General features: G+C 45.4%; 1 protein-coding gene across 3 annotated transcripts in view; it reads left to right on the top strand.

Moving 5' to 3' along the window:
• RGS22 (regulator of G protein signaling 22) overlaps positions 1-18557 on the top strand; it is a 915000-nt gene extending 896443 nt beyond the window's left edge. For all 3 annotated transcript variants that reach the window (XM_029591789.1, XM_029591788.1, XM_029591791.1), the window contains one exon: positions 16197-18557. The gene's annotated coding sequence lies outside the window, so the exon portion shown is untranslated. The remainder of the gene's footprint in view (positions 1-16196) is intronic.
• The last annotated feature ends 7121 nt before the right edge of the window (positions 18558-25678 follow it).

The raw sequence follows: 25678 nt of genomic DNA, 5'->3' as shown, positions 1-25678 counted from the left end.
ATTTGTTTGTTTAACATTTTTCTATACCGAACTTCATGACAAGCTTCATATCAGGCCGGTTTTACATGGAACTTAGGGACTAACTGAACATTACCATATAACAGGAAGGCCGAAACGCAGTTACAAATAACAGGGAGAATGAACTTGGGGGCTAGAGTAACCAGGAAATAAAGGACAGAAAAACTGGAGAGAGAGAACGTATGAATATACAGTGGCTGGGTCGGTCATTTAGTCTATTGGGTTAAATGAAAGTACTGTTGCAATGTTAGGCTTAAGGGAAGGCTTGGAGGAAAAGCCAAGTCTTGAGTTTTTTTCGGAAGGTAATCAGGCAGGGTTCCAGTCTTTTTTTTTTGCAGTCTTTTGCAGCAGTAACCAAAATTCAAAGTCATAGAAATGCAGTTTTAGCAGCAGCAACAGCAGGGGATTCCTCTGACAGCCGGATCCTATCAGGATACTCTTTAAAGACCTCCCCAAAAGTGAGAATCCCTTTATTAGTACCTGGATAAAACTTATTTCCTCCTCCTTCCTTGGAAAATGTCGGCAGCTTCCCTATACAAGAATAAGATCTTGCTCCCTCTTGTGATTTCTCCTCTGAGAATCTACTGATCGTAGACATTAGGAAAAAAAAATCCCTGCCACCTCTCTTCTACCGCAGAACACGCATATCCTCTTTGAGATTGGCCTACTCCAAAATGTGTTTCCATTTCTTTGCAAACGTCACTACACTGGGTGACACCCAAAAGACAAGAAACCTGGGATAGGTTCCCCTCCCCCCCAAAAAAGGAATCATCTTAGACTCTAGCTCAGAGCCCCTCATGGCTGCTCCAAGCACTAAACTTCCTTCCCAGAGTTTAGCCCCGGGCTCCTTCCTAAGAGAGAGCCAGAAGGAAAAGAATAAAGAACCTCCGGGCTCCTCCGTTATTTTTACCCCATTTTTAAGCATTTACATGCTTAAAAATGGGGTAAAAATGCACTTTACACATGGAAGTGGGCTTTTGAAAATTGCTATAACATTTGCCATTGAATCGTCCTTAGGATTCACCCACATAAGTGCACTTTGTGCAGGTAAATAGCTTTTGAAAACTGTTACAATATCACACGTGTAAATTCTTTTGAAAATTACCCCCTGAGAGTGGAACTCCCTTCCTATCTGTGGCTTAAGGTTTTAAGGAGGGTCTAACATGCCCTCCTTCACAGTCCCTTACTAGTAATAAGTCTGTCTTCACAGGCACATGGCATTGATGTCAGAGAGCAGGTGTAGTGTATTTCCTGACACTCCCCATCTGAGAGGTGTTTGGAGGTTTCTGAATCTCCGAAACCTCCAAACACCTCTCAGATGGGGAGTGTCAGGAAATACACTACACCTGCTCTCTGACATCAATGCCATGTGCCTGTGAAGACAGACTTATTACTAGTAAGGGACTGTGAAGGAGGGCATGTTAGACCCTCCTTAAAACCTTAAGCCACAGATAGGAAGGGAGTTCCACTCTCAGGGGGTAATTTTCAAAAGAATTTACACGTGTGATATTGTAACAGTTTTCAAAAGCTATTTACCTGCACAAAGTGCACTTATGTGGGTGAATCCTAAGGACGATTCAATGGCAAATGTTATAGCAATTTTCAAAAGCCCACTTCCATGTGTAAAGTGCATTTTTACCCCATTTTTAAGCATGTAAATGCTTTTGGCAATCAGGCCCAGGGAGAACAAGGGGGCCTCAGGGGAGAGAAGGAGACTCAATACTGCTGTCTTTTGTTTTGAGAACTGCTAAGATAAGCAGAGCTGCTTTTGTTAACATTTTTCTGGGGTTAATAAAAAGCTTATAAGAAAACAGCCAGCGTCCAGCCTGAGTCTGTTCTTTGGCCAGCCACTAACTGCTCATGGTGCCACAGCGACAAATTTATGATCCCCTTACAAGTAGCAAGAAGCATTTTCAAATTTACTTCCTCATTTACTTGGAAGTCTGTCAAAGATGCTGAGAAAACAGACAGCACTCCAAGAGATTCTGTCCCTTGCCTTCCAACCTTGCATGCAAATCTATCTCATGCATATTCATTGTGAATATCCTGAAAAACTAGATCTGTTTATGGCTCTTGAGGACCGGAGTTGGCCACCCCTGCTCTAGGGGTTACATCCACTTCCGCAGATTCGGCAGTATCCACCTGTTTTGGAGAAAGGCTAAAATAAAACACACCCTCCCCCTTCTAATAGGATTAATGCTTTTACCTGAGAAACAATTTCTGGTAGAGCTTGCTGCTCTGAGGATGCTCATGGGTCTCAGGGATAGCACACACCTCAGAAGCAGACATCAAATCTTCTGCCTGGGTCCAGATCCTAATCACAAATCAGACTATCACTGCCAGCCATGCTAACACCCTACACTGTCACTGTCAAGAGTCTTAGCATACCAGAAGGATCTGAGTCTTCAGAGGCTTTACTGAATAAAGAAAAAATAGTGAATGACTCAAACTTTCTCTGCAGCCATACAGGAGAAGAGAATTGATGACTTGCTGGAAACAGGCTAAATGATTAAATTCAAGCAAAATAAAAAAGGCTTTGAGCTACAACTCTGCATGTAAACACAACCTACCACCTTCCCCAAGCATGCATCAGATTATTATTTGTAAAATTGAAATAGAACGTTTGCTTGGGTGGTGGATGTACAGTAAGCATTGCTCATTTTTTCAGGCTTATTGTGGTTGCGCGCTTTATTTGTCATCACACTTTTAGCCAGTTGAAAGGGATTTCATCTTAAAATATTTCTAAAATGCTTTTTCAAGCCACAGACGTTCCTTATACTTGTTATTCCCTATTATTTTGTGTTACTTATAACCCAGCACTATCCACGATGAGGTTCAAAATTCCTTCAGCATGAGATACCTGTGAGGGTTAAGTATTGTACGTTACCAAAGTTGCATTTATTAAACAAAGTACAGTCATGTACAGTAATAGTGGCAAAAGGAAAAGCATATAATTGACCCTTGTCTGGATTCATGAAGGTATACCATTTAGTAAACTGAAGAATTTTCCAGCAACGTGAGGTTCAGGGGATATTAGTGATATTGTGAATGGTAGAAGACTTCTTTCTCTGAAGGGGATGGGGTTGCAGGTGGTACATATGGTGCATCCTTGAGGCACTGGAAGGAGTTTTAACCTGGAGCCAAAAGACTTTTATGTATGGGTTGTTTTGGGGTTTTTTTGGGGGGTGGGGGGGGGGGGCAGGGCAGGGAGGGAAGCAAGGAACTGTTTCCTGTCTTGGTGTTCCACTATGATCCATACAAGGCAGGAATTCCTTTTTACAAGTAGCAAAGGGCTAGTTCAAGAAGCAGTGGGAGGATTTGTCTTGGGTAAGTCAGTCAAGTATAAGTGACTGAGAGTGGAACAAGGGCATTCTGCACTTTTCCTGTGTGGGGCTGAAGAGATAAAAACCTTGATGGGATTTCTTGGGATCCGAGTGTGGTGGAACTGAATTTAAGCAATATAAGACCTGTGTCTGCATATATGATTTGTTGATATTCTGGAGGAAACTGCACATGATTTTTTAATTTAATTTCTTTAGACTCTGATGTGATTCTGTTTCTGCTGGACAGTTGAGTTTTTTCCAGTACATTTTTCTTCAGTTTTGGACCACAGTCTTTGGTGTGCCTCCTTTTCTTTGCTGATTACTGGGGCCCACAGATGAATCCTGCTCCCCACAGCATAAATCCATGCATTTTTCCAGATGCTACAATGAGTTGGCTAGTGCTCAATAATTTCTGAAATTGACCCCCAGTGAAGGGAGAGGCACATATCCAATACAGTAGTACATGAAATTATAGGAAAATTCAATGTTGCTTAAAATTAAATGAAAAGCATGTTTAGTGTTACGCGTGCCATCCGCGGCAGACCCGAGGCACAGCCCCCTCACCTTCTTACAAGGATTGCAGCTTCTGGTTCCTCCTCGCTGGTGGTGGTCGGCCGCCAGCTCCGACCTCGGGCTTCCCCCGGTGCCTCTGGCTCCACCTTGGTCCCCAGCGTTTCAGATCGGGATGCCATTGTTCGTCAGGCCTTTCTGCATGGCCCGTGGAGAGACGCCACTACCCGCGCTGTGCCCCTCCCTAGGCGCTCGCGCGCATCACTGATCCTTATGAAGGGCCCGTGGCGGGAACCTGGCCGCAGCCCCAGATGATGACATCAAACTCTTCATTGTATTTAAGCTCAGGCCTCGCTCCATAGCTTTGCCTTTGCAACAGGTCTCCTCACTACTCGAGTACTCGTTGCTGCTAGAGATTCGTCTCTACTCTTCATCCCCAATCCTCGTTGATCCTGGTTCCTGTTCTGTCCATTCCTGTCCTGCCTATGCTTTGGATTGATTACCCGGACTTCGTCTTCACTTCGCCCAACTACTCTACAGCCTATCTCCAGACCCAGACCTCCGCCACGCCTGACTACGCTACAGTCTATCTCCAGACCCAGACCTCCACTACGCCTGACTACGCTACAGCCTATCTCCAGACCCTGACCATTGCTTCGATTGATCAACGTTATTGACTTCTCTGTGATCAGACCATTGCTTTGATTGACTAACACTATAGACTTCTCCGTGATCAGACCATTGCTTCGATTGTCTAACGCTATTGACTTCTCCATGATCAGATCTCAGCATTGCTTGCCATGACCATTGCATTGCCACCAGCCCTGGTTCAAGCCTGTCATTTGATGCCTCTCCAAGCCTACTCCCTGCATGTGGACTTATTATTCTTCGGCCAACCTTTGCTTGAGTGCCCTCAGTCAACCTCCGTTCCATTGGCGCCCAGTTCCAGTACCTTATGTTGTCCAGAGTAGGACTACGCCAACTGTCACCTGCTGAACCAACCTCTCTTGCTATCCAACCTCGAGGCCAACCTAAGTCCTGCCGGCCCCGGCACCCAAAGGCTCAACCCGCGGGGAACGAGAGTTGGTATAGGTGAAGCTCCAGCGGTCTCTGCCTATCAGCCCATTCCACTTGCCAATGGTGGGGACCCATAGGTTCTCACCTATGGGTTGCGTCAACCCCACCTCGATCCAAGGGTCCACCTCCGATGCAACAGGTTGCAACGGCCATGAACTTAGTGGAGCCGCGTGCCCTCCAGGCCATCCCAGGCCTGGCATCCAAGGTACAAGAACAGCAACAGTTTCTCGAGGCCTTGGCCTCCTCTATGGATCATCTTCACGCCCAGCTCAATGCCCTCACGAATAGTCCAGTTTCTGTTCTAGCTCCTCCTCATCCACAGCCATCTCCACTGATGCCTCGAGCCTTGTTGGCCCTCCCAGCGCCCCCGTGCTTCAATGGTGACTCCAGACTCTGCAGAGGGTTTATTAACCAATGTTATGTGCAATTCGCTCTGCAGCCCTCCGTCTTCCAGGACGAATTGACTAAGGTCACCTTCATCTTATCCCGCCTTGAGGGGAAGGCACTGGCTTGGGCTTCCCCCCCTGTGGGAATGCTCAGATTACTTGTTACAGGAACTGACTCAGTTTGTGGCTGTGTTTTGATGGACCTTCGATGATCCTGGGTGGCATGCCGTGGCAAGCACCAATTTAGTACATCTCCATCAAGGTCAAAGAAGTCTCTTTGACTATGCTATCGAGTTTCGGACTCTGGCTACTGAGCTCGCTCGGCAGGAAAACTGCCTCCGAGCTATCTACTTGGATGGACTCTCCTCGCAGCTGAAGGATGAGTTGGTTGCAAGGGAGCTCCCTTCCTCTCTTGAGGACCTTGTAGACTTGGCAGGCCAAATCGACCACCGTCTCCAAGAGCATCACCGGGAGAGTCGGATGCCCAAGAAGCCTTCGCGGGTTCGATCCCATTAGCCACCAACCACCAACCCTGCCCCAAGCAGGGATACTGTGGTGGCTAAGACGGAAGAGCCCATGCAGTTGGATCATGGGTGGCTGACACCGGAAGAGCACATCCAGCGGAGACAAACTGGTCTGTGTCTGTATTGCAGAGCACCTGGCCACCATCTACAGACTTTCCCTATCCGTCCGGGAAACTTCCCGGCCCAAGTTCAGCAGGGGTCCTGATCTTGGGCGCAACCTCTCCGGCCCCTCAGTTATCTGTACCAATTACTCTAATCTGGGATTCCTGGACCTTTCCGGTTCTTGCTCTGGTAGATTCTGGAGCAGGAGATAATTTCATTCTCAAGGACCTTGTTCAGCTCTTGGGTATAAAAATCTGTTTGCTTGAAACCTCTTTATGTATCGCATCTATTTATGGAGATCCACTACCTGGCCGAATCTCCCTTACCATGGAACCTGTTCAGCTATGCACTGGTGTCTTACTCACTGAGGAACTTGAATTGTTAGTGTTGGAAAAATCAAGTCATCCAGTAGTTCTTAGACTCCCTTGGCTACAGAAGCATTCTCCCAAATTCAACTGGGGTTCGTTGCAACTGGTGGAATGGGGTCCTGCCTGCCACCAGTCCTGTCTCCAGAAAGTGATCCCTCCATCCGTGGTTCCTCTGGCTGTCATGTCTTCTGGCATACCTGCTCCTTACACAGACTTTGAGGACATGTTCTCCAAGCAAAAGGCTTCTTCCACCTCTTCGAAGGTTTGATTGTCCAATCGAGCTTCTTCCAGGGACCACGCCTCCTCGAGGATGCACCTACCCCCTGACTCTCCCTGAGACGAGGGCTATGACAGAATACATCCAAGAAAATCTTGCAAAGGGATTCATCCGCCCCTCCACGACTCCTGCTGGGGTGGGATTCTTTTTTGTGACCAAAAAAGATGGGTCAATTAGGCTGTTTATTGACTACCGTGGCCTAAACGCCAGCACCCGTAAAGATAATTATCCCTTGCCATTAATTTCCGAACTATTCGATCATCTTCAGGGTGCATCTATATTTACAAAGCTAGATCTACGTGGAGCGTATAACCTGGTAAGAATCCGTCCCGATGACATTTGGAAAACTGCTTTTAACACCCGGGACGGGCACTACGTATACCTGGTGATGCCCTTTGGCCTCTGTAACGCGCCTGCAGTATTCCAATGAATGATGAACGAAATTTTTAGAGATCTGCTGTACACCAAAGTCATGGCTTACCTGGATGATATCCTTGTCTTTTCCAAAGACCTCGACACCCATTGCACTGATGTCCGAACCATCCTTCAACGCCTTCGTGAGAACCATCTGTTTGCGATACTGGACAAATGCTTGTTCAAGAAATCCATCCTACCATTCCTTGGTTGTATTATCTCCCAATAAGGGTTTTCTATGGACCCAGCCAAGTTAAAAGGAATCCGGGATAGGCCACAGCCTGTGGGTCTCAAGGCTCTCCAGTGCTTCCAGGGATTCCTCAACTACTTTCGTCACTTCATCCCACGCTACTCTACTCTGGCTGCTCCTCTGATGGCCTTAACTCGCAAAGGTTGAGACACGCAAAACTGGACTCCAGAGGCCGTCACAGCCTTCCATTGCCTCAAAGAAGCCTTCCAAAAAGGGCCCTGCTTACATCATCCTGACCCAAATTGTCCATTCCTAATGGAAGTTGACGCCTCCGCCATTGGGGTTGGGGCAGCCCTGAGTCAACACACCACTTCCGGTACTATAGTTCCACTCTCCTTTTTCTCCCGTAATGGCCCTCGAAGAATGGCGCCTGTGGCTAGAAGGCGCACAACACAAATTCACAGTGTTTACTGATTATAAGAATCTGGAACATTTGAGTCAAGCCCAATGTCTCAATGCCCATCAAGCTCGATGGGCTTTGTTCTTTTCCAGGTTCGATTTTGAACTTCGCTATCTCCAAGCCAACAAGAATCTCCAGGCAGATGCTCTATCATGATCCTTCAAGCCTGAAGACACCCCGGGAGAACCTAGTCACATAATAGACCCGGCCTGTATTTGTCTATCGCCCACTCACCCAGTTCCCACTGGGAAGACGGTTGTGCCCCGATGACTCCGAGAAAGAGTCCTCCTCTGGGCACATGATTCCAAATTTGCTGGTCATCCAGGACAAGCACAGACCTTGGCACTGCTCCAGCGGTTCTTCTGGTGGCCTACTATGGTCTCCGACGCTAAAGCATACGTCGAATCCTGTAACATCTGTGCACAGCAAAAACCCATGGTCGGTCAACCTTGGAGTCTTCTACAACCACTTCCACCACCCGAGGAACCATGGACCCACCTGTCTATGGATTTCATCATGGATTTGCCACCATCAAAGGGTCACACCGTAATATGGGTAACCATAGACCGATTTTCAAAAATGGCCCATTTCGTCCCTCTACTGGGCCTACCATCTGCTCCAGAGTTAGCACGTTTATTTTTCCACCATATCTTTAGATTGCATGGCCTACCCAAGGACATTGTTTCAGACAGAGGTCCTCAGTTCATTGCTAGATATTGGAGCACCCTTTGCCGAAAATTCGGTATTAATATCAGTTTAACAACTGCCTATCATCCCCAAGCTAATGGACAAGCTGAGCGAATGAATCTCTCCTTGAAGGCCTTTCTGTGCGCTTACGTCAATGACCGCTAAGACAATTGGTCTGAACTTTTATCCTGGGCGGAGTTTTCTCACAACTCCCATATTCCCACTGTTACAGGAACATCGCTATTCTCTGTTGTCTATGGGAAACAACCACGACCACCATTGACCATACCTCTATCAGTGCCGTCCACTGCGGCACAAGCTACTGTGGATGCCCTTAAGACGTTATGGGAGCAGACAAATCTCCGCTTGCTTCAGGCCACTTCCCGGGCCAAGAGAACTGCTGACAGTCGACGTTGCTCGGCTCCTGAATTCCTCCCTAGCCAGAAAGTCTGGTTAAGTACTCGGTATATCCGACTTCGAATAACGTCCCAGAAATTCACTCCTAGATATATTGGAACTTTTACAGTTACCTGACGCATTGGACACATCACATACCAGCTTCGGCTGCCTCCTCCACTGGAAATACATAATACATTTCATGTATCGGTCTTAAAACCTGTGGTCTTATCCTGGCCTGCCCGGAAGGCTCCTAAGCCACTTTCACTTATGGGAGAAACTGATACGACGTACAAGATACACAAAGTCCTTGAAGTCCGCCGTAGGGGCCGCCGGTGGGAATACCTCCTTTCCTGGCAGGGTTACGGACTCGAAGAAAATTCGTGGGAACCAGCTCAGATCATCCTGGGCAAAACTCTCCTCCTGAATTACCATCGTGCCCATCCAGGCAAACCCCGACCTCCAAAAGGGAGGCGTAAAGGGGGGGGGGGTGTACTGTTACGTGTGCCATCCGTGGCAGACCCGCGGCATGGCTCCCTCACCTTCCTACAAGGACTCCAGCTTCTGGTTCCTCCTCGCTGGCGGTGGTCGGCCGCCAGCTCCGACCTCAGGCCTCCCCCAGTGACTGTGGCTCTGCCTTGGTCCCCAGCGTTTCAGGTCAGAATGCCATTGTTTGTCGGGTCTCTCCACGTGGCCCGCGGAGAGACGCCACTACCTACTCTGTGCCTCTCCCTAGGCGCGCGTGCACATCGCTGATCCTTATGAAGGGCCCACGGTGGGAACCTGGCTGTGGCCCCAGATGATGATGTCAAACTCTTCATTATATTTAAGCTCAGGCCTTTGACCTCTGTAACGCGCCCGCAGAATTCCAACAAATGATGAACAAAATTTTCAGAGACGTACTATACACCAAGGTTGTGGCATACCTTGATGACATCCTTGTCTTTTCCAAAGATCTGGCTACACACCGCACTGATGTTCGTACAGTCCTTCAATGTCTTTGTGAGAATCACTTATTCGCAAAATTGGATAAGTGTTTGTTTGAGAAGTCCAGTTTGCCTTTCCTCAGGTACATAATTTCACAACAAGGATTTTCAATGGATCCCGCCAAGCTCAAAGGAATCCAAGATTGGCCACAGCCCGTGGGTCTAAGGCACTACAACAATTCTTAGGATTCTCAAATTATTATCGTCATTTTATTCCACATTATTCAACCCTGGCAGCCCCTCTTACTGCATTGACTCGTAAGGGCCAAGATACTCGAAACTGGACTCCAGAGACTATTATAGCCTTTCACGACCTCAAAGAAGCCTTCCTAACTGGTTCCTGTCTCCATCATCCAGACCCAAACTGCTCCTTCCTGGTTGAGGTGGATGCCTCCGTGATTGGGGCTGGGGCGGTCCTGAGCCAACGCTCCGCTTCTGGATCTATGGTCCCGTGTTCATTCTATTCTCGTAAGTTCTCTTCAGTGGAACAAAATTATAGTATTGGAGATCGCGAGTTACTCCCCATCAAATTGGCTCTAGAAGAATGGCGCCCATGGTTAGAGGGCGCTCAACACAAGTTTGTTGTATTCACAGATCACAAGAATCTGGAACATTTGAGCCATGCCCAACATCTCAACGCCCGCCAGGCCCGATGGGCTTTATTCTTTTCTAGGTTCAACTTTGAACTTCGTTATTGCCCAACTGGAAAAAACCTCCGGGCGGATGCCCTATCATGCTCTTTTGAGCCAGAAGATACTCCGGAAGAACCCGGTCACATAATAGACCCAGCTTGTATTTGCTTGTCTGCAACTCACCCAGTCCCTACTGGGAAGACTGTTGTGCCCCGACGACTCCGAGAAAGAGTCCTCCGTTGGGCACATGGCTCGAAGTTGCTGGTCACCCAGGACGAACGTGAACCTTGGCACTTCTCCAGCAGTTCTTCTGGTGGCACACTATGGTCTCTGACACTAAAGCGTACGTCGATTCCTGTAACACTTGTACTCAACAAAAACCGCCAGTCGGTCCACCCTGGGGTTTGCTTCACCAACTTCCAGCTCCTGAGGAACCGTGGACCCAACTAGCTACGGATTTCATAGTGGACTTGCCACCATCTAAGGGCCATACGGTCATTTATTTTTATTTTTATTTATTTAAAATCTTTTCTATACCATCGCTAAGTTATATACCATCGCAACGGTTTACATGTAGGCACATATTTAATGTAGGTAAAAGTGTACTATAGTACATTCTAACAGGTGCCGTCAAAGATTCGGTTACAATATATCATTAGACAAAATAATTTTTAGAGAAGTGGGTCATGACCGAGTGTACTGAAAGTACTTTTACGGGTAAATTTATTATACATAGTGTTATCAATATGCTAGTTGTGATGTGGGGTTCATAGACTGCTCTACTGTATTGTCCTAAGTACTGTGTGTCATCATATGGGATACAATATATCGATTCTCAAAGATAGCCCCATTTTGTCCCCCTACCGGGCCTACCATCTGCTCCTGAGCTGGCACACCTGTTCTTTCGTCACATCTTCAGATTGCATGGCCTACCCAAGGATATTGTCTCCGATAGAGGTCCACAATTTGTTGCCAGATATTGGCGTGCCCTTTGTCGTAAATTTGCCATTAACATCAGTCTAACAACAGCCTACCACCCTCAAGCCAATGGACAAGCTGAGCGTATGGACCACTCCTTAAAGGCTTTTCTTCGCGCCTATATAAACGATCATCAAGACAATTGGTCTGAACTCCTTCCTTGGGCGGAGTTTTCTCACAACTCCCATATTGCCACTGCTACAGGTATGTCACCTTTTTCCATTGTCTATGGGAAGCAATCGCAAACACCATCGCCCATACTGTTATCAGTACCTTCTCCTGCTGCGCAGGCCACTGCTGATACCCTCAAGTCATTATGGGAACAGACGAACCTTCGCTTATGCCAAGCCGCTTCCCGGGCCAAGAGATCTGCTGACAGTCGCCGACGCTCAGCTCCTGAATTCCTTCCTGGCCAGAAAGTCTGGTTCAGCACTCAGTATATTCAGCTCAAGATACCTTTTCAAAGGTTTGCACAAAGATACATTGTACCTTTCCCAATCACTCGTCACATCGGACCAGTTACATATCAGTTTCAGCTGCCGTCTACGCTGGAAATCCACAATACGTTCCATGTATCTCTTTTAAAACCAGTGGTCCTATCCTGGCCTTCACAAAAGTCTCCCGAGCCATCTCTGTTGGTGGCTGAGACTGACACCACCTATAAGGTCCACGAAGTTCTCGATGTCCGCTGTAGGAGCCGCCGGTGGGAATACTTGTGGGAAACAGCTCGAAACATCCTGGATAAAACCCTCCTCCTGCAATTTCATCAGGCCCATCCGGGCAAACACAGACCTCCATTGGGGGGACGTAAAAGGGGGGTACTGTTATGCGTGCTGTCCGCAGCAGACCTGCGGTACGGCCCCCTCACCTTTCTCCAGTGACTCCAGTGCCTGGTCCCTCGTCTCTGGCAGCAGTAAGCCTCCAGCTTCGTCCTCGGGCCACCCCTGGTGCCTCCGGCTCAGCTACAGACCCTGGTATCTCCAGTCCAGCTATCGCTCCTGCTGCTCCGTGTCAGGCCTCTCCGTGTGGACTGCAGAGAGACGCTGCTACTCGGCGCCATGTCCCTCCCTAGGCACATGAACGTGTGCATCAGTGAAACTTAAGTAGGGCACATGGTGGGAGCCGAGTCGCAGCCCCGGATGATGATGTCAGTGGAGCACTGGCAGTACCAACTTGCACCTCGGGCCAAGGGCTTACATACCCACAAATCATAACATTTGCGCTGGAGGCATCCAGTCCAATCAGACCATAGAATAATTTTAGAGAAAGACTCTCTAGTTGTAAGGATGTAGTCCAAGTGAGACATTGTAGCATGAGCCTTCGCTACATGTGAGAATCCTTTCTCCTCTGGATATAAGGTGCACCATGTGTCTATCAAACCCAGCTGGGCACATAGGAAAGCTACTCCTTTCAATCTTTTTTTACTCTGATTGGGTCCTGGAGGAGCTTTATCCAGCATTGGATCATATAAATAGTTAAAATCTCCTGCTAGGATTATTGTGCCTTTTTGGTGTTATGTTAGGAGGTGGGCCACATGAATGGAAAAGTTGTGGGAGTAAGTGTTTGGAGCATAAATATTACAAATAGTTACAACTTCCCCGTTCCAGCACCCAACTACCAGAACATATCTGTCCTCTTTATCCTCTATTACTTTTGTTACATTGAAATTGGTACCCTTACTTACAAAGATGGCTACCCCTGCCTTTTTCTTAACAGCTGCTGAGAATATAGATGAGTTTACCCATTTTCTTTTAAGTTTCTGGCTCTCAAAGTCTGATAAATGTGTCTCCTATAAGCACACAATTTGGGCCTTGTTCCTACGCAATTGTTGGAGATTTTTTTTTTCTCTTAATAGGGAAGCCTCAGCCATTGACATTCCAGGAAATTATTCTATGTATAGTCATACCTAAAGAAATTAGGAAGTTATTGTTAAGTGGGTGTCCCAGCCTACTCTCACCTTGAACCTCAAAACCTAGAGATACTTTCATAAATAAGGAGTCCTTCCTGTTCCCATCTGGCCCCTCAACATCAGACAGAGACGGATTTCTTTTGGATTTGACAGAATGAGTAGGATCTTTTACTAATAAATCGTTAGTTCTCACACATCCCCAGAATACTTTTGTTGCACATAATTGAACAATCAATAACCACTGTACAGTAGAGATCATTAAAACTCTCAATAACTGTGACTTTGTTTCCTCCAAAGCATTAACATTCAAAAAGCCCTTCCTCTCCCCTCCCCTCCATCCCCTATCACCTTCCTACTGTAACATGAATGAGTTTGTCCCTTCCCAGTTGAAGGGTATGAGGTCATATTATGCGTGTGAGCAGGTGCCGCGCCCACATTCCACTCGGTGAGAATAGTGATGCGGCTTGTGTGTCCAAGCGAAAAGATTACTGTCAAAGAATTAATGTCTACTAATACAACTGTGACAGGCATGAAGTTAGTCTAACTGTTGTGACTCTGGGATGCCTCTTCCTTCTGTTCCCAAGATTCAAGGACAGTAGACTAATGATCCTTAACAGGAGCGGTGGTGTGGTGATGTCAAGAAACAGAAGGTCTCAGAGTCCAGTAGGTCAGGCATTGTTGCTTTGATAGATATGAACATGTAAGCGGGGAGAGCATTCCCGTCGAGGCCTAGACCCTGCGTAGCACATCAGATGGGATCATTTTTAAGCTGTCTCGGGTCGGATAGTCTCGATTAGACTCTTCCTTATGAGGCATAGCGTATGGCAAAGTAAACATGCTTACCCCCATTAAAACATTTCTGCCCAGGTGACGATAGGGACATATCTGATGATATAGGTAGAGAGGTATCACATCCAGGCTAAGTTCAGAAATTGTCTAGGCTCTCGATGGTATAAGCTGCACATTTGTCTAGGCCCGACGAAGGCAGCTCCCCTCGATCGCCCACCTAGGAAAATCAGAGGTAGCTGGGCCAAGTCTGGGAGGCCTAGGTCTTCCGGGATCCACTGTTCAAGAATTTGGGGTAGGTTGGATATTCCCAGGAGGCGGAGGTTGGAGCACCTCAAATGATTTTCAAGGTAATCTAATTTGGCCAATTGTTCAGCTGTTAGTTTCTCTAGGACTGCAAGTTTGACCGCTGTCAAGGTGGCATCATCTTCAAGCAGAGAGATAAGTCCCTCTGCTTGATCAATTCATGGGTATAGTTCATTGAGAACTGCTTGGACCTCAGTCAGTTGTGCTGCTATCCCGGCTGGTTTTTCGTGTAGGGCCGCTAGTATAACTGCTTTAATTTCAGCCAGCATATTGTCCGACATTTCATCTGTTCTTGGTGATGACGATCCCGCCGCCATCTTAGAGTCTGATCCCTTCGGTCTCTCCTTTTCTTTTTTACTTGTTTTGAAGGTCATTTCTGATGGCGATTTATTCATGAACGAACTATGGACATGAAGAAAGGCTAAAACTGCCGAATAAGGTCTCCTTTGTTGCAGGATAAGGCCGATAGAGAGTGATTTTGTAGGCGCGGCACCTGGAGCTGAGACAGAGCGTCTACCCCAGCTCATCACATCACGAGACCCTCCTCAGGGGAGGTTTTTTAGGGAAAATATTGCCAAGATATGGGTATATTGCCTGATAAATAGCATTTTTTGTGTGATAAACATTTTCTGTGCATTATACCCAAATCGCAGCTTAGTACATGTACTCCTAAGTTAACTGACCAGCTCTGAATACTGGCTTAGATGTAGCTGAAAGTTAGCCTAAGATATTAGACTATATATTAGTTGTGTGGGTATAGAATGAATATCAGTCCCACAGCTACTTCCCATAGTATGTTCTATGGAAATCTTTACCTACCCAAAAGGTTTATACCAACAATACACAATCAATTCATTTTTTTAACTAAATTAAATTTTATGAAGGCAAATAAAACCTGATGTTACCAATAAGGGCCCTGACCTCAGCAGTCAGAGTAACAGATAAGTATGAGAAAAATAAGTACGAAAGCTTGCTGGGCAGACTGAATGGGCCATTTGGTCTTCTGCCTTCATTTCTATGTTTCTATGCAATTTATTTTGATGAAGTCCTTCATTACCAATTCAGTTCCTTAAAATGTCTCATTGGTACTTTATATTATAAAGCAAATTAATTATTATATCATTTAAGGGGATTAGACACATCTTTATGGAATGTACATATCCCTTGTGTGGAAAAGATTTATGTGCCAGAAAAAAATTTGTATTTATTTTTCCGCATATCAAAGTTCCTATGTGGTTTCCAATTTCACATCCATAAGATTGATAAAACATAAATACATTTAAAAAATGGAATCAACCATTCCATTCTAATTGGCAAATCAGTTTTTTTTCTGGAGAATAAAGTCCCTCTTTGTGAGGGTCACCCACCAGAAGAAAAGGGCTGAATTGGCGCCCTGGTTTCATACTCCCTAATGTGAGTTTTTTTCATCACTGAACTTTGACAGCTAAAATATACATGGATAGCTAATCAACCTGTTTCTTTTTCCTTCTCAAACAGCACCTGCAGGCTATTTTTCACCAATGGAACATAAGCACAAAAGGACAATAGAACAGACCTACCAAAAGATATTTTTGATGTTCTGAGATAAATATATATTCCATACTGAAAGCATCAAAATGAGCAGGATTTGCAGGCCCTCAGAATGTTGCATGGAAGAGTTTACTGATTTGATTACATTTTTCTATCACTCTTAGGGTCTGATGCACTAAGCTGCTTTCCATAGCCACAAAATAGGGGAAAATAACTCTTCGTAAATCAGGTTATTTTGACGTTGAAATGTTAGTATCATGAGCATGAACTGAAATTGGAATAATTTCTTCTGCAAGTTTCAAAAGGTATCTCATTTTCTTTTGTTTCACTTTTGCAGAGAGACTACCAGCCAGTAACCGAGAACCAGCAAGGCCCTAAGATGATGTTTGTATTCAAGCAAATAAAAGATGTTTGCATTACAATTTAGTAGTATTGAAGCACAGATGGTTTTATGGAATATTTACAGAAATGCAAACTGTAACATAATGATTCAATGTTATGAAAATAGTCTTGTATGTAAAGGATATAAATTTGTTTTTTAACTGAGTGAACACGTGTTCTTAGGGAACAGAGCTTGGAGAAGGTCTGATTTTAAAGGCAAACAAAAAACAATCAATCAGAAAGGATTTTGTCTTCCAACGCAGATGTAGACAAGTCTGGTCCTCAAGAGCTACAAACAGGTCTGGTTTTAAGTAGTGCATCTGTAAAATGATTAAATTGGGTAGGCAGTGACATTGATGGTAAAAAAAAGAAATACAATTTACAGCGACCACCAACCCCTTACTCATCTCGCTCTCTCTTTATCTTCTTACCCATCTTCTTTTCTTCCCCCCTTGCCCAGCACTCTCCTGTATTCGTCTTGTTCATTCTATCCCAACTCTCTCCCCGAATACTGCTGCTATGCTTATCTTTCTTCTTTCTCCTTCTTACCCCGTCTCTTTTCTTCTTACCCATCCTTTTCTCTCTTATGCACATATTTCATTCTTTTTTATGCTCTCACATTTCTTTTCCTCTTTTTCCTCCCTATCCCCCATTCCCCATCTCTTCCTCTCTCCTTACCTATCCAGCAGTGCTCCTCCTGTTTTGTCTATGAGACCTGAAGAACCCATGACAATCTTGAGGCTTTATTTTTCAGCGGGTGGGGCCTGGGAAATCTTGCCATCTAACTCATTGGCTGGTAGAAACAGAGAATATGCTGGCAGATAAAATCCATCTACCCTAAAACTCCATTCCCATTGCAATGCCATAAACACCCCCCTCACATCTTCATAACCAAGAATCCTCTTTGCTTATCTCAAGCTGTATTGAATTCTGTCATTGTTTTTTTCTCCACCACTTCCCACAGAAGGCTCTTCCATGCATCTGCCACGCTCTCTATGAAGAAATATTTCCTGATTTTGCTCCTGAGTTTACCCCCTTCTAGTCTAGAGCATTCCTTCCTCTGAAAAGCTTGTTTCTTGTGCATTATTGATACCTTTGAGCAGGAGCGGTTCTTTAATGTGGCAGGGTGAGGCGGACGCTTCAGGCGGCAGAATTTTGAGGCGGCAAAAAAATGCCCCTCCCAGAACGCCACTGTGGCGTCCACCTCACCCTGCCGTGGCTACTGACGCAGACTGGCGGTAGCAGAAAAGGAGGAGGGTCACCGCCGTGGGCTGCCGCCGCTGGAGGCCAGACCAGTGGCGGCTGAAGGGAGAAGGGACGGGGGCAGGGCAAGCGGGGGACAAAGCAAGAGGGGTGGGGCGAGGGGCGCCATCTCATCCCTCGCCTCAGGAGGCAGATTGCCTTGCGCTGCCCCTGCCATTGAGGTATCTTAATGTCTCTATAATATCCCACTGTCTCTTCTCTCTTTAGGGTACACATATTTAGGGTCATAAGTTTCATTTCATAGGACTTTTGGTATAAACCCTGTCGTTTTTGGTAGTTTTTCTCTGAACTGCCTCCCTAGAAATATAGAACATAATAGCAGATAAAGATCATAGAGCCCATCTAATCCGCCTATCTATATTTCCAGTATCGTGCAGGTTCCCTTCCTGACAGGATCTGCTACACAAAGCACTTCATGCCACACTGAGTCAGCACAACTGCAGACGCCAGGATAAGCAGTATTTTATTACCAATGCTAAGTTATTCTCCAGAAAGCAATGCAAAATACATCCCTTCCTCTGCCTCTCCCTCTCCCTCAGAAGATTCTCTATGCTTTTCCCAAACCTTCTTGAATTTTGACGCTGCCTTTGTTTCCATAAACTCCACAGAGACGTTGTACCATGCAACAGGGGTGGCTCAAGGCAATCTGCTGCCTGAGACAAGGGATGAAATGGTCCCCCCTCCCCCCCCCTCCTCCATAACCCAGTGAAATCACCGAGGGCCAGGGCAGGGGGAAGGCAATGGAGGGTGAAGTGACTTGCCCAAGATCACAAGGAATGGCAATAGGATTTAAACCCTGGCTTCCCTTGTTTGCAGCCCACTGCTCTAACCACTCAGTTTTGGGCCTGTTATTTTTTTGCTCTCAGTCTTTGGCATCCGCACTAGGGGGCGCTGGAGAAATGTTTAATGGGGCAGGGCAGCCTTTGGCCACTCCATCTCCTAGGTCTAGAAATATAACTCCTCCATTCCCTATTGCCTGCCTCCCACCCTTCTCCTGGGGGTGTGAGAGGTTGGTGAATGGTGGGAGTCTGTGTGTGTCACACACTCTCTCTTAGGGCTGATACAAGGGTATTAGATGCCCTAGACAAACCTTACAGCCTTTCATTCCTCCTTCTCTCCCCTCCCCACATAATTAAAATGTATGCATTCTTTTCCATTTTAAAATGTATTAACTTCCCTAACCTAAAAAGGCAGATTGCATATGGAAAATAGACATTCAAAGTACAATCTTCTGAAGTAAAATATCACTTACAACAACAATTATATAGGCATAGACTAAAAAAAAAAAAAGCACACTTTCAATAATAATAGTTCAATAGACTTAATAAACTAACTTTCTTATAGTAATCAAGGCAGTTTACTGTAACCCATCGTTATTTGTTGATTATAGCTACGAATGTTACTTTTGTAAACTGTTGTTATCTTTACATGCAAAAACAGTATATAAAATGTCTAAATAAATAAATAGATATTAGGCCTATGGTAAAGTGCACTGGGTGTGGACTTGGCCCACAGAAAGCCAGGAATAAACTGAACTACATTAAAGTATATTAAGCCTTCCACATCATAACTGCCAGCGCTCAACCTATGAAAAAGCCATAATGCAAATATTACATCAGTCCCTAAACACCAATACACCTCCTATTAGGAAAACAGATTAAAGCCAGGTTGTTGTAAATCCCTACTCAGAAACTACTGCTAGCAGAATACCTAAAGCCTCAATCATACAAGCAGAACACAGATAGACTCTCACCAAATACAGAATAAAGAGATCATAAAATAGAAATTGAAACATGCAGACAAAATCTGAATTAGAAATCACAAGAAGCCAAACTCTGTAAGCAATGCAAACACAATCAAGAAATATAAAACATTAAACATACCAATAAAAAGAATGTCAAATCTGCTGATAAAGTCAGCCAATTAAAACATGTATAAAAATGTTTAAAATATTACCATACAGTAATAAAATATTTCAAAACAGCAGATACATCACATCCAATAATTAAAACTAACAAGGATAAAAAAAACAACAACCCTACTCTCCATATCTGAGAACTTTAGATTTCCAGTCCTCCTGAGATTGTTGAAGATTGGAGGAGCGTGCACAAACTTTAACCTCTCTCACACACATATATACAGGTAGTCTCACCCATGCACACACATGTGTGCAGGCAGTCTCCCTCATAGGCACACACATACACACACAAAAACCCTCTCATATATACACATATACACACACACACACACCTTCTCATACACACACACATACATACATACACACACAAACACCCTTCTCATATATACACATTCATACACACACAAACACCCTTCTCACGTATATATATACACACACACACACCAAATTCTCATACACACACACACTCCCACCACCCTCTCATATCTACACATACAAACACCCCACCAACACCCTCTCATACACATACACCGCCCCCACCACCCTCTCATATACAAAAACACACTCACTCTCACACACCTTCTCATACAGCCACTCCAACCCTCCCTCTCATGCAGACACACACCCTCTCATACACACCCACCCTTTCATATACACACACATACATACACACCCCCACCCTCTCATACAGACTCACAAAGTCACTCTCACCGGGAAAGTCTCTTTCACACACTCATTTTGGACCTTTTCTCTGGCTGCACAGCAAGCTTTCTTCTGCCGCCGGCTGCGGGGAAAACGCTGGCGGCACCTCAGACCCTTTCCTGCCGCCAGCTATGGGGAAACACTGGGCAGTCTCCTTTCACTTTGCCTTCTTAGGCCCCCAAACATGTGCCAAGTTGATGTCTGTAGACTCTCCTGGATCTCTGCTGCAATTGCCATCAGGGTGAGAGTCCATTGCTGCAGGAGGAAGGCTCTGGCCTGAGCCGTGTCTAGCAGAGCTCAAAAAAAATTCCATTTAGGTGACAGGCAAAGATGAGATTTGGGGGTAGTTGATGACGAACTCCAGTAACTCCAACTCCTGGATGGTCATGCGCACATATTCCTCGGCTCCTGCCCAAGATGTGCTCTTTATCAGGCAATCATCCAGATAGGGAAACACATGTACTCCCAGCCTGTGTAGGGGTGCTGGCACTCCAGCCAAGCATTTTGCGAAGACACGTGAGACAGACACGAGCCCAAATGGCAGAACACGATATTGAAGGTGCAGGTTTCCCACACAAATCTGAGATATTTCTGATGACTGGAGAAGATCTCGATGTGAATGAAGGCATCCTTTAGATCGAGAGAGCATGTCCAGTCCCTTTTTTCCAGAAAGGGGAATAAGGAGCCCAGGGAAATCATTTTGAACGTTTCTCTTTCAAGAAATGTGTTCAAGACCCTTAGGTCTAGGATGGGATGGAGTCTCCCTGTTTTCTTTGGAATCAGGAAGTACCTGAAGTAAAATCCCTGCCCTCTTTGCCCTGGTGGAACAGGCTCAACCGCTCTGGTCCTTAAGAGGGAGGAAAGCTCCGAAAGCAGTACCTCCTGAAGTATTGTGAGCCCCCAAGATGGGCTCAGAGGATGATTCGGCAGAACACCCAATAGATTTAATTTGTACCCTCTCTGAACCATGCTGAGGACCCATTCGTCCAAGGTTATACTGGGCCACAATCTGCCCCCGATCAAAAGGTCCCTCAGCACGGGTATTGGGATATTGGCTATGCTTTCTGCGGTCCAGTCAATGCCTCTTCCCAGGTGCTGGCTTGGACGCTATCTGAGGCTTAGGCACCCTCTGCTGCCTGGGACAGCTGCGAGGGGCCTGCTGAGCACGGGACCAAGAGGGTAGAGGATAGTGTCTCCTTGGGTGGAAGAAAGACTTCCTCTGCCCTGATCTCGGAGGTTTGGTCCAGAGGTTTGGTCCAGAGGTTTGGTCCAGAGTGGGAGTGGCGAGCTGTTGGGAAAAGTCAATTTTTCAAGGCCCTTAGAGTTTTCCATCTGGTCTGGGACTCTTGTGCACAATAGTCCTGCCAAAATCATAAAACACTACCCTGCAAAAAATGTTGTTCCAAAATAGAAGTCTTTACTGGTCTCTGATGGAGGGAAAAACAAAATCCACAGCAGCACACTAAGGCCCAGTGCACCAAACAGTTCAGGAAATGAAGTCCAAACACACAAAAACAATTTAGAGGCCAATTGTCTAAGGGTTTAGGCTCCTAACTTTTGGAGTTAGGCACCTAAATTGGCCCATTTGAAAATTTACTAGGACTGAGTGCCTAAATTTAGGTTCCTAGTTTCCTTAGCCCCATAAATTTAAGGTTCTAAAATGTAGATGGCTACAGGGGCAGAGTTAAAGTGGGGAAGCAAAGTTAGGGACTTAGCACTGATATAACGCGTGCGATAAATATCGCAACGCACGTTAGTATGCAAATTTTACATTTAGTATGCAAGTGAGAGGAGTTAATGGAAATGAGGGTCTGCTTGCGTGGAATGCAGTAGAGTAATGCACATGAAGGCGGGATTTAACATAAAAAATAACTACACCTTTTTACTGTGCATTCTACCCGCATTAGCCTTGTGTTACCAGGAAAAATATTTTTATTGGATGGGGGAAAGAGAGACTGCTTTTACAAACCAACACCTCTTGTTGGTACCTTTCGTTGATTCAAATGATAGAAATTTATCAGTCAAATTAAATTTGCAGTTAATTCCTCTATGTATGTAAAACCAGCCTCCCAAACCCGCCCTGAGTCACATTAGCCTGGTATCTGTGTGTGGATGCAGCTTTTCTTCTCTCTGGAATGTCTCTCATTTCTCAAACTCTGATAAGTCTCTGGCTGATTCTTTTTGTCAGTCAGCAACTTTTCAGAACTTTCCTCGGATGGGCAGTTTCTCTCTGAATTCCCATACCAGGGCAATTCTCTTTTCTTCAAACCTCTGAAGCACTTTCTTGGGACAGATAAGGAGCAGGGAATTGCATTTCTCTTTCTCAAGACTACTTATTTTCACACAGATTCTCAGGAATTCACTTTCTAGAGCCTCAAGATGTCTTCTTCCTGCAGACTTGTGCACCCTGTCCTTGGACCCTAGCCACTCTCCAGGACAGGACCAGGGCTGGTGTAAGGTTATTAAGTGTCCTAGGCAGCCATCAGCCTTGCACCCTCCACCCTAATGATTTAACCTACTGGCAGAAGCTCCTGGGCCCTTTGGCCACCAGCGGGATGGGATCTGCTGGTGGGACCTGGGTCTCTTCTCATTATTTTGACACCCCTTAATATGTGGCACTCTAGGCAATAACCCAGCTCGTCTAATAAGAAACACCAGCCCTAGATAGGGCTTTTCTCCAGTCACCCCTCTGTTGAGAAAGGGCCCAATTCCTCAGATTTCTTCTCAGGTCGATTTCCAGTGAAAAGAAAAACCACACCAGCACATCTGTGTTAAGTGAGGCACTCCAGCCAGTACCTTCCACTGAGGAAGAGAGACACTACAATTCCCATGTACTCACATGGGCACAGGAGTTTTATTAAAAACACAGGACACCTCTTACTGGGCAGTGTGAAACCTCTCTAAACACTCCAACCTTTCTCTGACATCATTTACTGCATTCAAGGACTGTTGAGACCACTCACTCTATACTAGTAAGAGACACATTTTGGGTCCCCTTACACATACCTACTTTTAGATTTTCAAAGTATGCTGGACCTGTAAATTCTCTTGGCCAGTTTGTGCGGGCATTTTAGCAGGTGTAACTGTGTGCAGGTAGTTTTGGTGGGATAATTTGAAAAGTGGTTCAACTTCTGCATGTATTTGCGGCAGGTTCCAAAATTACCCCCTAAACATCTATATGAGAAAAGCGGGAAGCCAGGTTGGTGGATGTCAGGCTTTTCCCTCTTTTCTTTTCCTCTCCCCAGTATTGCCTAGCACATGGTCAGTCCTCTACAGCAGGGAATTGTCACATTTTGGGAACCCCTAGCAGCCCTGCCTGTTGTGCCCATCAATTCCAGACTTTCCCCCACTTCATTTCTTCCTATTATCACACTACAAAAGACCTGTTCCAGCTACCACCCTCTCATTTAATTTAAGCAACTCAGCACTTTGGGATCCACATTGAGTATGAGTATGCAGATAACTCTGGACCTGCTTTACTTTAGTTCAGCAACCCCTTACCATATCACCTTGATAAAGATAGTGCAGTGCCTCCTAGTCTACAGAAGACTGCTCTTCAGGCAGCACAAATATGGCTGCACCTGGTTGTTTTTATTGCTGTAATAGCTCAGGATTTGAATTCAGGGCTAGATTTATCAAAATATCACATGTGATAGAAAGAGGGGTGTATTTTATGGTATTAGCCTATTTATCGCAACTTGTGTTATCGTAGTACTTTGCATAGGTATTACCGAAAACTGCATTAACTTTTCACACTTTGCGGTAATACCACAATAATTGCATTTTCCTACCTGCAGCCACTGAGAGAGAGAGAGAGACTATCTATAAGGCCCTTGTAGTAGTTAGCTACTCTCTACCTGGGTAACATCAAGCTAGGTTGACAGAACATTGTACAAATCTCATCGTTGTGTGAGTTTCCTCACTCCGAAAGACATCAAATCTTCACAAGAGTGCACTGTTCTGTTCAATCGTCTCAATCTGCATGTCAAAGTGGCCCCTAACCCCTACACTTCTACCTAAACCTCACCTCGAGTTACTAGGTGGGCCTCCTATAGTAGCATAAATAACTGCTTACTAGGGTGCCACCCCCAGAGGCTCTTGCTCTCTTTCTCTCTCTCTCTCTCCCTCCCTCTCCCTCTCCCTCCACAGCCCAAAACAGAATTTGTGAAAAAGATTGCAATTTTTGTGAAGCCAGCCCACTTTTACAAAATTCCTGCCCCCGACTCCACCCCAATCCCTCCCCTTTTAAAAATTAGCATCGCACCATGCGTTACGGTGCTTTTCGCACGCAGTAAGGTGTTTTTCCACATGCGAAAATACCTTAACGCATGTGAAAACACCATAAGGCGAGTTGGAAAATGACCCTATTAGTTAGTGGAAAACATTTTAAAATGGTTATAAACCAATTGCCAGTAGGCAAACATCAAGGAAAGTATGCTGCCTCAACACAAGAAGACTGGAGGAGAGAAGTAAACAAATACTTTTTTAATATCTGAACTGGGTACTGTCAAAGTAGGCTCTGCTCAATTAGCAACTGGTTTCAGGATGACTAAGATTTGCAAATGAACCATATTTACAGACCACATAATAATAATTTGGATTTTTAGCCTACCTTTCTCAAATGTTAGTGTGGTTTTTCCCTTCACCTTGATCAAGGTGATTTATATTAATAGTATTCAGGTACACTAAGGTGCCGATGCAATACAGTGCGCTCAGCCGAGCGCACTGTATAACCCGCAGTTGGATGCGGATTGTATAAGCGCAATAAGGGGATTAGCGCCTCCACAATGTGCATCCAAGGTGGAGTGAAACTAATAGCGCTCAGCATCCGTTTCCTGAACCCCTGCTGTGCGCCATTTAGGAAAACTGACACCGATAAATTTGACATTTGTTTTCCTAACCGGTGGACGGCCGATGCTTGCGGGCTCCCATTATCAAGGAGGCACTAGGAGCATGCATGCGACCCTAGTGCCTCCTTGATAACGCAACCCCTAATTTAAATAATGCATGGCACCCCCAGGAGGGGCACCTGGGGGCGCGTTAGGAAAGTGGGCACTGACTGTTCAGCGCTTGCTTTCAGCGCAAAAATCTTGCATCAGCCCTTAAGTTCTCCTTCCAAACAGTTTACAATCTAATTGGGAATATGAGGCAATGGCAGCTACAGTGGCTTGCCCAAAGTTACAAGACATGTCAGTCGGGGAAGTGAGATTGAACCCTAGTTCTTAGCCCAGTGCTCTGTTGGGCCACTCCTTCTCACTTATGAATATGTGATTACACAAACTCAGGTGTTCCTAAATTCAAAATGTATGCATTAATAAACGAAGAACCTGGAACACTTATGGATCCTCTATCACAAGTATATTATTTAATCAAATATATTTGAATAGATTGATGCAATTTACAATAGGGTTTTTGATAAAAGTACATGTGCAAACCAACGCATTGTGCAACTATATGATGGGGCCTTTATCTTCACTCTGTAAAGCTCCACATAGACAGCCAAAGAACAGGAGTGTCCATTAAATCACAAGCTTGCAAAGGTTATTGCTTCAGCT

The sequence above is a fragment of the Rhinatrema bivittatum genome, chromosome 2 (genome assembly GCF_901001135.1).
Source record: "Rhinatrema bivittatum chromosome 2, aRhiBiv1.1, whole genome shotgun sequence".
Lineage (NCBI taxonomy): Eukaryota > Metazoa > Chordata > Amphibia > Gymnophiona > Rhinatrematidae > Rhinatrema > Rhinatrema bivittatum.
This window is presented reverse-complemented; position numbering and strand designations above follow the sequence as displayed.